General features: G+C 43.2%; 1 long non-coding RNA gene across 1 annotated transcript; it reads right to left on the reverse strand.

Moving 5' to 3' along the window:
* Positions 1-2,563: 2,563 nt before the first annotated feature.
* LOC139800642 (uncharacterized) lies at positions 2,564-16,751 on the reverse strand. The gene is made up of 3 exons (XR_011727857.1): positions 16,547-16,751; positions 15,168-15,245; positions 2,564-2,709 (listed from the first exon to the last, which is right to left on the reverse strand). It is a non-coding gene; the product is annotated as an uncharacterized lncRNA (long non-coding RNA).
* Between the last annotated feature and the right edge of the window lie 634 nt (positions 16,752-17,385).

Below are 17,385 nucleotides of genomic sequence, written 5' to 3' on the forward strand. Positions count from 1 at the left end.
TATCTCCTTCTACACCTGACAGTTATTAAAAGAAGAAACTTGTTTAACAGTATGAAGAAAGGAGCCCCCACCTAATGAATGTTACAGGCATTTCTGTCCTGCTTACAGGCAGAGCTTCCCCTAAAGCACCCTAAACATCTTTGTACTGCACTCATACACACGTTCACTTACTGCCACAGCAAAAATTGGCCTCAGCTCCTCATGAAACACTGTGTTTGGCTGCATTTTGGGTTTGCCAGATCACCAGGTTTTGAATTTGGGTGAATGAGAATCACATTACAGGATAGTGTCTGATCTAGATAATCTGAAGCCAAAGCAGTGCTAATCTTACATCAAATCCATGTCAACATGCTTACTCATGTCTTCTGGGCTAGGGAATGCAGCACTTTCCCTTCAGACTAAGGTTGGACCAAAATACCAGAGAGACGCTGGCAGAAACTGCAATTATAAATGAAGACATCATGAAACCAGCCCTGCATAAAACTGAGATCATGTTCCAGGCCTGAGTTGGCTGCTGTATTAGAATTACTGAGTAAAACAAGTACAAAAGTTATCAGCATCAATAGGAGACTTTTCATCTTTTTTTCACACTCCTACCACAAACCATTATAATGAAGCTACAAAGCATCACAGTAAAACAGAACTTGGCAAGCCATAAAACCCCAGGATTTGTTACTTGAAGAAATTGAAAACTTTTTTTACCAGTTTCCTGGTACAGGGCATGTTGTTTTTAGCCCACATAAAAATACACAGTTTCATTAGCTATGAACTGTTTAAACACTGACATAAAGCTGAATCACCTCACATATTTTTCTTCCTTTGGGCTAAGTATTTATTTTGGAGGCAGTCCACTGGCTATCCAGTAAACACCATACTTCACAAAATGACCTGTTTCCTCCCCATGCAGCCAGACCATTTAAAGGAGATGTTCATTCCCTTCCTGTAAGAAACACTTGTGGAAGAATTTTCCACTGTGAAGCAGCAGGTCAGGAGCCAGTGAGCAGCTCTGGAGCTCTGGGCAAAGTCCTCATGGCTGGGCAAGGCAGGGCAAGCACCAAAGTGATGGGATGGGAAAGCTGGGATGGCAGTGCCTGCCCAGCTACAGCTGGATATGTCTTGCCCAATGGGAGGCAGAGGGAAAATTGTAATGAAAAGGTATTAAGATGACATTTTTTTTGCTAAAGCCCAAAGGTACCAGACTATATGGCTGCAGAGAACCTCCTATAGCAACAGACCTGAATCCCAGAGTGTCTGGTGCCCAGTACTGTTATATCATGCAAACTTTCAGTCCTGATGCTCCCTCCTCCCAGCAGTTTTGGGAGTCCTGATCACTCTGTGGGGCCATTTGCACCCATGAGTTTCTGAAGGGAATTCAGGTTCACATTTAAAAAAAATAATCTCATATCCTTCCAGGTTTCAAGTGTGCAATGCTAATGAGTGCAATGCTTCCAGCACAAGAGCAAAAGCTACAGCCTTAACAGGGCTCTTTAAGAAGAGAAGAGGTCACACAGGGCCAGACCAGCAGCTGATCCAGTCTAACCCTCTTTCTGACTCTGGCCCCTACAGAACATCAAGGAAAGCTCAGAAGAGCAGGATGAAATCGGGAGGAATTCAGAGCAGGTTTCATCATTCCTTTGGAGAAGATGGAGAAGGCCAGGACTCAACCACAGATGAAGGTACCTGACAGAAGAGCACGACCTGGGGTGCAAGTCAGATCCTCTTTTCCACCTTGTCCATATCCAGCACGTATTGTCACACCCAGAAAGGCACCTGCAACTCACTTTCCTTCTCTCTTTAAGGCATAACTTGCATCAAAGCACCACTGTGTTTGGGAGGTATCAGCCTACTGAGAAATGCACTTGTACAGATTGTAAAAGAGCAAAATGCTTGATGACAAGTGGATTAGATTTAATACCTATAGCTTGCCTCTGCCAGAAAGGTAGAAGAGATCCAAAGCAGCCAGAAAACACTGAAACCCATGTGAGCACTTGCATATCTCAGATTTCCAGGCATCCAGAAATCCCAACAAAATGTGCAAAATGTCCACCTTCCCCTTGGATAAAGCTTGTAGGTGAAATAAAGGAAATTTCTAGAGGGAAGCCTCCAGCTTAGAGCAGGGGTGCAATCTTATTTCTCAGACATTAGACCTGGCTGAGAAATGCCCAGCAGCCACTGAGCAATACGACTGCAGAGCTCTCTGCTCATTTGTGGGAATGTCTTAAAATATTGAGCAAAATGAGCCGAGACTTCAAGCCAAACTGAGGTCCTGGGAGGGGTGACAAGTGGGTGCTATTGTGAGAAAATTTAGCAGCACTCAGGGATTCCAGAGTTCTCCCAAACTGCGGGTGGAATCGGACAATGAGAACTTTGTACTTTCAACCAAAGACACCACACCTTGTCTTAAGACTCTTCAGAATGCTTTCTTCTGTCCCCAGGAACACTCCCCCATGGCAGCTGATTTCCCTCCGTCAGCTGGGTCCATGGAAGTTGTCACCTCACTGGGGGTTGTGATGTGGTCAAGCACAACAAAGAACAGGCACAGCAGCTGTGATCTTACCAGCACTGGGGTGAAGATCTCCAACCAGTTCATCCAGTTCATGGGGATGCTGAGAAGGGATCCAGATTCCAGTCCATGAAGTGACCAGAAGTTGGTAGGTACTTCTACAACATTTTGAGGAGGTGACTGCTGACTCTTCAAGTCAAACTTTTCTGAAGAAACATAATGTAAATAAAGATAAGCAGTCATAGAGCAAAAGACAAGAAAGCAGCAGTCTTTAATACTGTTTGTATTCAGTTGTGGTCACTGTTGAACATCAAAGCTTTTTTGCAGCTTTGCTGTCTTAAACCCAGAGAGGTAAATAAAATGTGCTATAGCAGTTTGTTCTTTTGGTCAAACACAGGATATTTCCATTTAAAGATATAATCTTGTATACTTAGGAGGTGCTACTTACAAGGAGAAAGCATGCATAGCAAAGAAAGGCATAAGTTACAAATAATAAATAAAGGAAATATAGCTGAAGTATCAGCAAAGACTTGTATTACTACAAGAAAAAGCACTTTAATCTTGAATTAAGTTGTGAAAGACTTAGCAACATGCATACACAGCAAATTCAGGAATCTCACTCTTGGACTGTTTCATTAGATTCATCACCCAACCCACTCTTCATTGCCTTTTCCAAGTATAATTTTTTTCTATGTATTTTCTAAGGAGCATCGTTCTAGATTTCTTAAAAAAAAAAGTCAAGTAGCCACTAAAACCCTCTGAAAGATTTATGCTTTTGGAAATAATCCAGCTTTTTTGATCATCACAGGAGCAGTTATAGTAAAAAAAAATAAAAATTGAACCTATCAGTGTTTGATTTGGGTAAGAATCAAACTCACATTCACTGCACAGATGAGTTTTATCACTTCTTTTATATAGAAATTGTTGCCTGGCTTATTCACTCACACTGCCTTCTGGAAGAAGGCTGATCTGCAATATTTTTCAAAAAATGCAGTGTTTACACAGGGCTTCTTGATACGGTCTTTGAACCCACAGAATCCAGCTGGATCTCTGCTGTCTGCAGCATTTGCCATACGTGGTTTTAGAGACTAAAGGCAGTAAAAGGAACCTGCAGTTCTCAGCATCTCCCCTGGCCCCAGCTGAGTGGAAGGGCTCTGTCAGCTGGCAGAGCTTCAAAGCACTTCTAGAACAACTTATACCAAAACAATGTAATTGCCACAGCCCTCATCCAAGATTGACTCTCATATATTATTATATTGTCAAGGCAAAAAACTGTGGCATCCCTAAAGATCTAAAGCAATTCCCAAACTAATCACTGTTGTATGTGCTCAGTTACATAGCAGAGCATTAAAACACTGTGATACTTCAAAGCCAAAAAACTAAAAAACCCACCCCAAAACGACCTAAAAAAAGAAAACCATAAAATATCTAACATTATGAAAATTCATCACAAGGGATCAAAACCATCTTTAAATGTGGCACCACTTCACTGTCCTCCCACACACCCACCACACACGAGTGGCCCCATCACTGACAGCCACTGCCCCAGACCTCACCCACCAGCAAATCTTTATATAACCATCTTGAAACAGCCTCCTTTAGCATCATATGGAAAACCTACACTTCCAGCCACACAGAAGTCACAGTCCTTCCAGTTTTGGTCTATACACCTCCAGCAGCAGCAGCAGTAAGAGGTGGAGAGCCTTGTCTGACTGCAGCCCTTGGCCCTCTCTTTCTCTTCTCTTCTCTTCTCTCTCTTCTCTTCTCTTCTCTTCTCTTCTCTTCTCTTCTCTTCTCTTCTCTTCTCTTCTCTCTCTTCTCTTCTCTTCTCTTCTCTTCTCTTCTCTTCTCTTCTCTTCTCTTCTCTCTTCTCTTCTCTTCCTCTTCTCTTCTCTTCTCTTCTCTCTCTTCCTCTTCTCTCTCTTTCTCTTCTCTTCTCTTCTCTTCTCTTCTCTTCTCTTCTCTTCTCTCTCTTTCCCTTCTCTTTCTCTTCTCTTCTCTTCTCTTCTCTTCTCTCTCTTCTCTTCTCTTCTCTTCTCTTCTCTTCTCTCTCTTCTCTTCTCTTCTCTTCTCTTTTTTTTCTCTTTTTTCTCTTCTCTCTTCTCTTCTCTTCTCTTCACTTCTCTTCTCTCTTCTCTTCTCTTCTCTTCTCTTCTCTTCTCTTCTCTTCTCTTCTCTTTTTTCTCTTTTTCTCTCTTTCTCTTCTCTTCTCTTCTCTTCTCTTCTCTTCTCTTCTTTTCTCTTCTTCTCTTTTTTCTCTTCTCTTCTCTTCTCTTCTCTTCTCTTCTCTTCTCTTCTCTTCTCTTCTCTTCTCTCTCTTTCTCTTCTCTCTCTCTCTTCCTCTTCTCTCTCTTCTCCTCTTCTCTTCTCTTCTCTTTTTTCTCTTTTTTCTCTTTTTTTCTCTTTTTTCTCTTTTTTCTCTTTTTTCTCTTCTCTTCTCTTCTCTTCTCTTCTCTTTTCTCCCCTCCTCTCTTCTCTCTTCTCTTCCAGCCCCATTACTCTGCACCTGGTAAGGCTCATGAAGCACACTGCAAGAGACACCTTTCCCCAAAATACAGTACAACTACATCTCATGTATTACACTTTGACATCAGGGAAGTTATAGAAAATCATAGTTCAGATTATATGTGAAAAATTATGGGTGCCTATATCAGAGTTTTCTCTTCTTTCCTAAACTTCAACCCAGAACTGCTTCTCTCAATTACATTTTTATTTGTATTTTCTTATTAGTACCTGATGCATATTTCCTGGCTGTCTTTAGTATTCAGCGAGAACAATGTGTTTATCCTTTTCACCAGAAAAAAAAAAAAAAAATTAAAAAATCCATTCATAAAGCCCTGCCTTAACCAACTGATCAAGTTATCAACCAGTGAAGCATTTCAGTGATTAAACTGAAGGCTGCCTCATATTGCCAGCCACATCTGGAAGCCAAAGCCAGTGTTGCTTCCTCAGAGTCTGGCAGTGTAAGAGTGGAGAGGCTCTGCCATCACTCACCTTCATTTCCCCAGGCCACAGGACCTGTTCACAGTTTCACTTTGTGGGCTCCCACTGGCACATGCACACACTTTTAAATCAGCTATTTGACCATCCGGGGTTTATAGTTTCAGTGGAGAGAAAAGGCTGAGGGTATTTTCAAGTCTCCCAGGGTGTTTCAGTGAGAAGTGGGACATCCTGCCTGCTTTGTGTTTCTGTTTCCCTTTGTTTGCTTCAGGTTACACAGATCAGCACTGCCAGGAGGTTTTTTGCAGTGCTGCAAAAACCATCACTGCAGGGACACTGAGAGAAAAAGGATCCTCTGCAGCTGTCAACAGCCAGAACATAACCACTCGGGAGTTATTACAACTCTCAGCATAAACAGAGCACAGCAGGAACACTGTTTGCTCTGACAGATCATGTCCGTGGGTAATTATTTATAAAATAAGTGGCAGCTCAGCCTGGGGACTGAAGGCTCCAGCCCTTGTTGAACTGTTGTTGAAAACTATCTTACCAATTCTTAGAGTTCTCTGCATTTGAGCAGACACAGACATTAATACAAAGTTCTTGTGGCAATGTGCAGGGGGATGGTCCTGCACATCCATTGCTGATAAATAATAAATAATAAAGAAATAAAGAAATAATAGTAAATAGTAAATAGTAAATAGTAAATAGTAAATAGTAAATAGTAAATAATAAATAATAAATAATAAATAATAAATAAAGAAAGAAATAATAGTAAATAGTAAATAGTAAATAGTAAATAGTAAGTAGTAAATAGTAAATAGTAAATAATAAATAATAAATAATAAATAAAGAAAGAAATAATAGTAAATAGTAAATAGTAAATAATAAATAGTAAATAATGAATAATAAATAATAAATAATAAATAATAAATAATAAATAATAAATAATAAATAAATCCATTGCTGATGCGAGAGATTTATTTATGCAAGTGTCTTATCTCGTGGTCACCAGCTTTCATAAAATTAAGCCATACACAATTTTAAACTGTGTAATCTAAGCTCATAAATCCAATAGGATCTACTCATTGAGAGCTTCCTCAAAGAGGAAGTCTAAAATTTACACGAATGGGGGAAGACATGTGGAAATCCACCAGTCTCTTCTTTACACTGCCTCTCAATATTTGTCTCCCTCTCCTCAGTATCCTTTCCATCCATATTTACTCCCAAGTGAAACTCAAGTGTACCTCCAATCAAAATGAGGCAGGAGTGGAATGCATAGAAATATCACAAAGCAACTCTGTGAAAAATTAATTTTAAAATTTTAAATCATTCAATGTATTTATTTACGAGGAACATGTAAATTCCTGTTTGCCTGTATGCTGAAGGTACCTGGTTCCAGCAGCCAGGTTCTTTGCACTGTTTTGCTTCCTGGGAGCTGCCAATTAACCCCAGAGGTTCTTGCTCTCTCTTTGAGACAGTTAATTCAAACCAAGGAATTTTAAAGTGAAATAGTTGGTCTGGATGAATGCTGCAGAGACTGCTGTTCTAGAGCAAAAATATCTTTGGAAATTTACTAAGCTAATCCACCAGGAAAAAAAAAAAATACATCAACCTGGAATATGTTTATAAGACAAGTTAATCAGAAACATTTTAATGGGATGGCCATTCCAGAATAACTCTTTGAACTCGTGAGGAAGTTCCATTGCAACTGTCATTTTCTAGAAAATGGGGCAAATTTATTGCTGCTTTTAGAAACATATAAACAGAGAAAAAAAAAACCCAACAACCCCAACCTAAAACCAAAGCAATAAGAAATGAAGAAATTGCTGTGAGTCACCTCAAGCACACCAGGGAATTCCCAGAATTTCTCTGATTAGAGTATAATCATGGATTTGCATGACACATGAAAGGGACCTGACCTAGGAAGACACACTCCCACTTTCACTTGAACAAGTCCCAGCTACTGATGTGTGTCATAAGAGCTGTGAGATGCAAATGGGTCTTGAAAGACTGTGGCTCATCTGCAAGTTATTTACCCTGCAGAGGCAGTGACTTACAGCAGTATTTGTTGTTCTGCTGGGGAGAGAAGCAACTCACAGTACAATCATGTCACAATCCTTCAAGACCAAGAAAAAAAAAAAAAAAAAAAAAAAGAAAGGAAAAAAAGATTAAAAAAAAAAAACAAACAACAAAATAAAACCCAAAACCCACCACTTGGCATGAAAAGTGCTGCCAGAGCAGGCTGGAATACAGCCAGGACACCTCTGTGTCACAAGATGGTGCCATGGTGGGGTAAGACTTGCTGCTGGGAAGAATTCTGTATGCTCCAGTTGCTTTCACATTGCAAATACATCACCAGAGCCCAGGAAAAGTCTGGACAGTGAGAGAATAATTTACATCCTGACATGTTATAGCCAAACGAGGACTAGGAGGCCAGTGAGAGTCACCAGAGGGAACAGTTGCTCAAGGATGCTTGAAGGTCCAGGTGGAGCCTTGGAACTGAGCTGCTGCCTGCACAGGGAATCAGAGAAGAAACTGAGAAAGTCTGGGAGTTAACTTGTTGCAGGAATAAGGCAGAAAACCAAACCAAGCTGACCTTGACAGAACTTGGTCAGCCCAGTTAAAGCTTAGATGAAGTCAAGTCTTAGCTTTAGACTGAGCTTTACACAAAAAGATTAGTATAGCTTGGTTTGTGTGAAAGTGGGGAAGACCACTTCAGTCAGTTCATAAAAACTGTGAAGGCTCGAGCAAGACCACATCACATCAGCATTTCTCTGTTCAGTGCTCTCATGAAACAGGGGAAAGTGGTGTTGGCTTCAACAGCCACGGGGATTTACCTGGTAGCTGCCTCAGGTTGCTGCATGCCAGAGGAGAAGTGAGGCAGAAGCAAGGTGATGCTTGGTATCCCATTGTTACTGCAGTTCAAAGGAAGTCAATGCACAGGAGAGGGGAATTAGCTGGGAACAATGGGGATGTCCTGTAATGGCCCTGGGCTGGGTCCAGCCCAGGCTGGGAGGGTTGACAGAGGAGGGTAATGGTTGGCTAGCTAGGACAGGAAAAATAAACTGCCTTATCTCATACTTTTACGTCTTACAGTGTCTACTCATTTAAGTTTCCTGCTTAAACACAAAGGAAAACCCAGTGAACAAATCACAGCTGCTAGAGAATGTTCCCAGGCACCGATGTGACTGGGTGCAAAGGCAGCTGCAAGAGCAGCAATCCCCAAGTAACAGTTGTGTGTACAAACGTACAGACAGTAGCACCAAAACCAACTCATTGTCACTGGGGGAGTGGAGAACCTCCAGCAGCACAGCTGAAGAAGTCTCTGTAAAAGCAGAAGCCTCTGCTGTGAAGGTAGGAGCTGGAAGAGGGATCCATGAGCCGTATCCAAGCCCCTCCCAGTCCAAACCAGTCAGAAGTACATCAGTTCCCAGTAGATGAGTGTCCAGAGAGGACTGGTGCTGTACTAGTTTAAAACCACATCTTCAGCTACACCGGGCATGAAAAGACCTGTGCATGGAACAGGTCTGCTGAACACCAACCTGCTGCCTCTTCACATCAGCTGAGGTTTGGGCCATGGAGCTGTGCTCACATGGCAAAACACAACCAGCTTCCAGTGTCTGTGTGACTCTGTCCAGCCAGAAGCCAGCACAGGGCCATTGCTTTCCTCAGTGAGCAACCTCAGGTGCAGCACTGAGGGATGGGGACATCTCTGCTTTTCTCCCCATGGGCAGATCCTGGGAGAGAGGGGGATTCCTTCAGCTGTATCTGCAAAGGCTCCGCTCCCAGGATTTCTTCTGGTCTGAAATAACTGAGTAACTAACGGTGTCAAACACTTCTATGCAGGAGAAACAGCAACACAAGTTCTCCTTTTCGTTGTCAAGGTCATCTGAAGCCACACAAGTTATGTCTGTTAGCCAGAAAGCTTGCTGGTCGTGTTTGCATGGGAAAAAAAAAAAAAAATAAGAAAGAACAAGGATGCATTCTGGGAAGGCTTGCTGAACTGGCAGAGAAGAAAGTGCAATTTAGCACTAAAAATAATGGTAACACAAGATTCTTGGAGAGATTCTCCAGTTATGCCAATGGGCACTGGAGAGGAATCAAAGAGACGAATTCCTATGGGAGCAAAGCATGCTGACTGTTGAACACCTTATGTAAATTGATCCTATGGGCACAAACACACCTACTTAATGCCAAAGGTTGCAAAAATGCAAGCTGGAGCTTTCCAAGGCCCACAGGCTGACTACAATGTGTTCAAGACCTGCTTAGTGTGCCACATAGCCACTAATACCCTGGGTTCACAAACTGGATTTGCACTGGTGGTCTCAGCAGAGAGGTGCCAGGCCAAGGACTCATGCATGCTCTGAGCTGCTTCCAGAGAACCTTTCCCTGCTGTGCCTCCTCAAACACTGGGATTTAACAGCACATCTCCACAGGCTTCCTCTGAGGACAGAGAAGTGATAACAGGAACTTTGGTGGAAATGCAACTGGGACTTTTTATGATTAGTAATGCCTCTAGTGCAAAAGCAAACATAAACCTGGGCAGGAATCTCCTCTTGGACCACTGTCTATCACCTGCAGCCCTCTGCACTGCTCCTTTTTCCAGCTCCCAATTCATGGGCTGAATTCACATCCTTACTGGGTCATTTTTTGTCCTTCACACAACACAGAGTCTTGTGGCTCCTGGCTCTGAGGGAGAAGGTCTTTCCTTTAGTCAGCCCCAGTACAACCCTTTCCAGGGTTCAAATAGGCCACTGCTTTTCCTGAGCTCTAAAGAGAAATGAAAATACAGACAAACCATCACTTCACCAGTTATGCAAAACAAAACCTCCTTCAGCAAAGTGTGATTTATGGATTAGAGTTTTTTTCCTTGAGCTCAATGCAACCTAAAAATCTCTTCCGGCAGCTTATCACAATTCAGCTAAACCAAATCCTTAAAAGACCTCTCTATCTCAGCACACCAAGGAAGGTCTTTGTCAGGGACTTTCCAAAAGCCCTTGGCAAACCTGCTGCACACAGGGTACAGTAGAGGCAAGAGTTTCACAAGGCATGTGAGATGCCAGAGTGAGAACTGGGGGGTTGGATGTCAGGAATGGAACAAGCCTGGGCATTATTTCACTTTGAAACCTTTTGCCAGTCATTTGGAAACGACTCATGTTGTTCCAGGAGCAGGAAAAACAGGGGGACTTCAGCTGGAGCCCACTGCTCCTCACATCCAGGCTTTAGGTGGTCCTGGAGAGGTGGCAGTGTCTCCCTTGTATAGACTGGAAGTGTTCAAAAATGACTGGAAACAATTAATAAAACCCCTCCTAATTTCCAGCTGCTTCTTCACAGACTCCACTCCTTTCACCCTCTGAGACATGCAGGAACATGAGACTAAGACGTAGTCAGTCCAAGGGATTAATCAAAGGATGTCATGAATGTGTTGGGAGAAAGCAGACTACATGCCTGCAGTACTGAAGGACATGGAGACATCACCATTAACCACTGTCATGAGCTTCTTTGGTAATTCTCCTCTATCCATAACAGCTCTGTGTCAAAGCCCTCTCAAAAGACCCAAATTATGGTGCAATTTCACCAGTTTCACAAACAAGACCACACTTATAAAAATACCTGAAAATCTGGGTAGGCAGAGAGATTATTTTCATTAAACTAATCTAAAGAGCAAGATAAACTCCATGACCAGCAGAGAACAGGTTCATGTGAACCCCCTTGCAATGGAGCCACACCCCAAAAGGAGCTGCAGCCCAGAGCTCAAGCTCTATGGAAACTTATCTATGCCTCCTTGAAAAGAAATAGAGCATTATATGCAAGTACTTACTGGCAAGCACAGAGTTAACCTCTGTGCTCTTAAACAGAACTGGTTTGGAGATGTATTTGTTTAAACAAGTTAACAGAAATGTCAGAGGCCATTTCACCCAACGACAACCTTCTTCCTCTATCAGCAGAGAACAATTATGTGCTGGGAAACAAGTACTTACTAATGGTGAGTCAGAGCAGGAAAATCTGTCCAGAAAATACATACAAATGAAAGAAAGGACAGCCTTTGCCTTCTGTTTTCCCCCTCTTCCTCCTCTCTTCCCTCAAATAACATGAGCTAAGCAGTGACCACCTCTACAGCTTGGGCTTGAAGAGCCCCATGGAATAATTTGTCATGGCAATGGCCTCATCTGTTCCTACAGCTCCCACGTGCTTATTGGTAGTAAATCAAATGTCTAGATAAATCCTGGCTGAGGTTAGCAATGTCTGGTTATCTCAAAGCAGGAAACTGTTTTCCAGGAGTACCAGGAAACACTACATCCTTCTAAGGATGGGCTTATGCATAAAGCACAAGAGCTCTTGGATCTGCTCCAAGATGAGGAGCTCTGGACTTCTTATGAGCACATGAACAAACCATGCTGGTGTTTCCCTCTGACCACGAGTCTGACTGCAGGGGACATGGGAGGTTGTCTTCCTTCACCTTCAGAAAGGACACAGGGCCAAAGGGCTCTTTAATTGTTGGGCATGATAAGGGCCTGCAGAGAAATCCATTTTATTTGACCGTAAGAGCCACCTCTTCAATGCTTCACTGTAAATACTCACTAACAACCATGCACACACAGGAAGTTCCCAGCACCAAAACAACTGCCAAGATCAACTGTGAAACACCAAGTCCTCTCCCACATACATTTCTTCTTCCTGCCTCTCCTCTTTTTCACACCAGAGGTGACTTTTGCACAACTTCCCGCTTGTCAGGAAGATCCTGGTATTTCCCCCCAGAGCACTGCATTCCCACACCAACACCTTTTGGAGAAATCTGCCCACCTACAAGCAGCAGAGCAGCCACAGTACCAGCACCAGCAGGGCCACACTGCACTGGACCTGCACTTCATTCAGCCCATGGCAGAGGAAAACCCTTCCACTGCACCCCCTGTGCCGGACCTGGCCCAGCAGCACCAGCATAGATGGTGCTGTGTGAAACCAAATTTAAGGTCAGTCCCAGTAAAGGACACAGCAGCAGTCTGATCACAGGACCAAAATAGATGTTTGTAGAATTATAGAACACCAGGCTGGAATAGATCTCAGGGATCATCTGGTCCAACCTTTCCAGGTAGGAACAATTCAGATGAGACAGCCCAGCACCTTGGCAAGATGAATCTTGTAAGTGCCTTGAATCTTTATGGGGAATCCACCACTTTCCTGGGGAGATTATTTCAGTGTTGCTACTTTTCTCTTGAATGTGGACCATGAAAACACGTTGGGTCTGATCCAGACCCAGCTGATGGATCTCCCTGGCCAAAGCCCTGCAGTGGTGCCTGCAGCTCTGTGTGTGACAGCTCTGCTCCCACAGCCTGGGCATGAGCTTGGTACAAAGGGAAAAGAGTTTTGCCCTACTTCACTTTGAAGTTACTGCCTGCTCACAAAACCCACTTGATTTCCACTTGTGACCAAGCTTCAGTGCCAGTGCCTCTGCTTTGCCAGCCTTTCCCAGAGGGCTCCATTGCCTGCTGGAGAGGCTCTGCAGCACCTCTTGATATTTCCAATGGACAAGCTGTTCTGAAAACACCAACCTCCTAACTCTCTCTGGTTTTTAAAAGCAAGACTTACGCAAGACAAGCGAACAAAAGAAACACCACTTCTGAAATTTCTGATTATATGTTTAAATTTTTATTTTCAGGAAAGGATAAACACCAGGTGACAGGCAATGAGCTATTCTGGTCTAGTACGGTTTCATTTCTTTCAAAAGACTCAACCATAAATAACTGAATACTCCCACCTCTTCCAGGAACACCTGCTCTGCTTTCCTCTCCCTCAAGCACAGGTCATGCACAGGTCAGTCCTGAAGTCAGACTTCAGCTACTTCTTGTTAAGGGAAGTAGAGGGTTCTACTAAGCCAGAAAAGCTACAGAATTCAATGGAAATCACAGCCACATTTTGCAAACAGACCTGTTTAGGTTGTGGGTTTTCTAGCTGCACACCAGAGAACCCAACCCTGATGTGCACAAGCAGCCCTGCAGCACCAGTCTGAGGAGATGCTGCTCATAGTTCTCCACGGTCTGGTGCTCAGGGCACAGCTGGGCCTCCTGTCATGGGGGTTGTCCCCTTCATACCCAGGTAACACACAAGGGAAGCATTCATCCAGTTCATACTTTTCACTTTGGGTTCTTCCATTGTGGTAACAGATCCGTGCAATAAAGTGTTACCTGTCTCAGCCACTGAATGCTCCCCCAAGGACCCTGCTTTTAGCATCCTCTCCCTGGTCTCACCTCCCTCACTGGCCTGGTGCACCAATTAATTAGTTAATGTTTACAAGGTGCTTTGAAGATGAAGGCTGCTAAGTACTCATCATTAAGCATTATTACAAAAATCCTGCAGGCTCTGCCAATGCACTCGAGGCAGGGGAGTATTAGGCTGAAGTCCCTTTATCCTTTTCCCTCAGGCCTCCCATCACCTGCAGCACGTTGCAGTCACCCAGACACACTCAGCACATCTTGCCTTGTAGCTTAGTTGTGAAACAGCTTCTAGTCAGTCCCACAGACAGGCCACCTGGCATTCATGTTGCACAAAACCCACCTGACAGACCAAGCAGCAAACTCTGCTTCCTGCCAGAGCAAATGACAATGTCCCCAGAAGTGGTGATAGTTAGGTGAGGGGACCCCCTGTGACAAACAGGCTGCAGCAGGATTATGGCAGATGATAAAGAGAACTAAAATAGGCAGGAGAAACAAGTTATGGGAAAATTTAAGAACAGAAAGCTCAGAAGCAGGAGCCAGAAGTGAGAAAGAGCAGCTTGACTCGGGGCTTCAGCTGGTGAGATCCAACAGAGCTGGCTGCAGCCCCACAAAGACATATTACCCTCCTTAGTCACCTCCCTGCTCCTTCCAGGGAAATGTCACTTCTGGGTCTGTCACCTGGGTCAGCTCTGTTCCCAATCCAGCAGCCAACTGCCATGAAAGATAAGTTTGCACAAAGATGCTGGACTGGGAACTGAAGTCCCCAAGATGTGGATGTGTCTCATGCTGCCTTGAGAAGCCTGAAGGATGATTCGGGGTGACACTGTGCAGTTGTAGCCAGCTGCTCCATCAGACAGGGCTGGAGCCTGAGGCCCTGGGAAAATGATGCTGAGCAGGAGAAGACACGTGCTGGACCCATCTCCAGCCACTACTCACAAGGCTGCAAGAGCAAGGATACCTTGAGATGTGTCTGATCACAGCCTTAGCCTGCACCAACCCAGAAGATGACTGGAGCAACAAGCTGATGTGCTCACGAGAGGCTGGACCTCCTGAAGCTCTACAGTAGCAGCAATTTCAGCCCTAAACTTAATTGGCATGAGGAAGATTTGATAGACATCTGCCCTCAGTTGGAAAGCCCTTTAGAGAGACAGCAAATTCTTCAAAGTAATCCTCACACATCACCTACTTCCTATCTAAACGCAATATTAGCAACTCCCAGCTGTTGGTGCTCCCCAGGGATTTAATTATTCACAAGAAATCCCTGTTTGCTGTAGCCAGCAGACAGTGCTGGGTAAGGTCTTCTGGGACCAAACTTCAGGCTGCTTTATGTCTTGACATTAGAAGAAGGTTGCATGAATATCAATCTTTTTGCATATGAACAGATAAATGCAGTTGCCAAGCACAAAGTTGAAAGCTCTTCAGTGAAGAAGGGGTATTTTTTTGGTTTTTGTTTTTCCCCCCAAATACTAATATGAACTATTAAAAACCAAACCAAATCATGAAGCACTTACTCAATCTCTAGTGTACACCAGACTCATACAGGCTTCTGTGGGAGGTCAGTTTGAACAAGGCTATTTTCAGCTGTCCACCTGAAGGGAAAAAAAAAAAAAAAAAAAAAAAGAGAGAGAGAAAGAAAGAAAGGAAAGGGACGAAGGATAAATTTGTTTCTTTATAACCTAGTCCCACCATGTGATGCTGACTGTTCTGTGATAAGATTTCCAGAGCTCAGCAGGTGCTTAGGGAGTGACTGCAGCCTCCCATTTGACAATACACAACCACAGGAGAAAGATCTGAAACAGAGGTCAAAGGAAAAAGTGTAGCAAGTCAGGTGTGAAGGTGGGTGATGCAGTCAGATAAAACTTGTGCCAAACATGATCTACAGTAGAGAAAGGAAATTCTCTTTCTGGAAGAGGGCAAGTCAATTGGTGCCTGTTACAGGGTTCTTCATCATGCTGACAATTTCAAGGCTATGCAAATTCAGATACCATGGGACAACTGCCTGAAGACCCCAAGAATCCCAGGCCAGAGCACAACTCAATCCACATTTTTTCCAGTTACTGCTTCTAAATCATTGCTACTACATTCAGCAAAGGAGAAAGATTTTCTTTTTTCTCATCCAGGGTTCCTATTGTCATGGAGAAGCTGAATATTGACAACAAAGTGATAACAAATTCAAGCAGAATAAATTCTTTGCTGTTTATGTAGTGCAAACACCAGTGACACGGGAGAAAGTTCCAGTTTGCTGTTGATACTCAAAAGCCAAAGTCCCCACCAGACCTTTTGGCTGTCAGATGACTCAGAATGACACACTAAATATAGTCATGACCCTAAATATACCTCTTGTAATGTCTACATAGAGTAAAATACTGTTCATGGACCATCCAGAAACATTTATTTCAGTATTGGTAGGGTGTGGGTGTAAAGAATACGTGTAGGGTAAAGAATACACACTTATCCAAAACTGCTACACTACTACAAAGGCTGCTGTGCTGCAGAAACTTAATTTCCAAGTTAACTATAGAGAAATAGGAATTCAAGCAGCAAGGTTGCAAAGGTCTAACAAGTACAGACTAAATGACATTAAGGAGATAAAATGGGCTCAAGTTACCAGACAGGAAAGAGGATGGATGCATGGATGGATGGATGGATGGATAGAGAGTCCCTGCACGTACACTGGCTTCCCCTTTGGAAAACAGCACAAGCAGCAGCATTTTGCACAACTCCCTCCTGACTCCTCTGGAGATTGCTTCCCAATACTTGAGCAGAAAGGCTCATGCAGCAAGAGGCACACCCCCACATTCCTAACCCAGGAGCCAGCCTCCCATCCTCTGAGAGGGAAACATCAAGACAAATGAAAAGCCAAATATTTCCCAGCAAGATTTTCACATACCAGGAACGTCTCGGTCAAAGGAGCAGCAATGTTAACCTCAAAGTATTTCCCACAGAAGCTGGGGATTGGGGGTTTATGAAAGTTGGATCCTTTCACTTTCTGTGAAAGCTGATTTTAATTCTTGCAAATCCTACTCACTTTGTTACTGAAATTGGAGCAGCCTGTTCCAGGGGAAGCATCTACTCAGCAACACGCTGGGTTTTGCTCCTCTAAAGGGAAAGAGCAAAATCAAATCAAAGAAAGCAATTTACTACAAAGTTGTGTTCTGTCTGTGTACAGATATTAAATACTTCAGAAGATGTATAAGTAAATCAGTGTGTATAACTGAGAGGGGAAAAATAATATAATAAGTCTATTATTTTTGTCTGAATCCTCAAAATCTTGTGCACTGGTCTACTTGATAATGTAAGGAAAAAGAAATCAAGAAATCCTTGCCACAAACAAACCAAAAGAGCCAATGCTTGAGGCTTCCCCAAAGAAGCCTGCAACAAAATGGTCTGACTGGCCTGTGCAAACAATGCCTTGACTTCTCATACAGGGACTTTAAACCTGATTGCTGCTGTAATGTTGAATCATTGCATAACCAAAGCTGTGCAACTGCAGGATCACTTGCAAAGAGATCACTCCACCCTTTCCTTGGTTCCCTGTTAATTTTTCACTGCTGCAATTTTAGTCCCTAGAGAATGGCCATGAACACCCCTAAGGTGATGACCTTGCTGAACACAACTGTATTTATAGCACTATTATTTCCCCTTTAGTACATTTCCGAACACAGGGAGAGCAACCAGACCCCTTGAGGATCATATCCTAGCATATTACTATAAATATTTATCCAACTG

Source organism: Heliangelus exortis, chromosome 11 (genome assembly GCF_036169615.1).
Source record: "Heliangelus exortis chromosome 11, bHelExo1.hap1, whole genome shotgun sequence".
NCBI lineage: Eukaryota > Metazoa > Chordata > Aves > Apodiformes > Trochilidae > Heliangelus > Heliangelus exortis.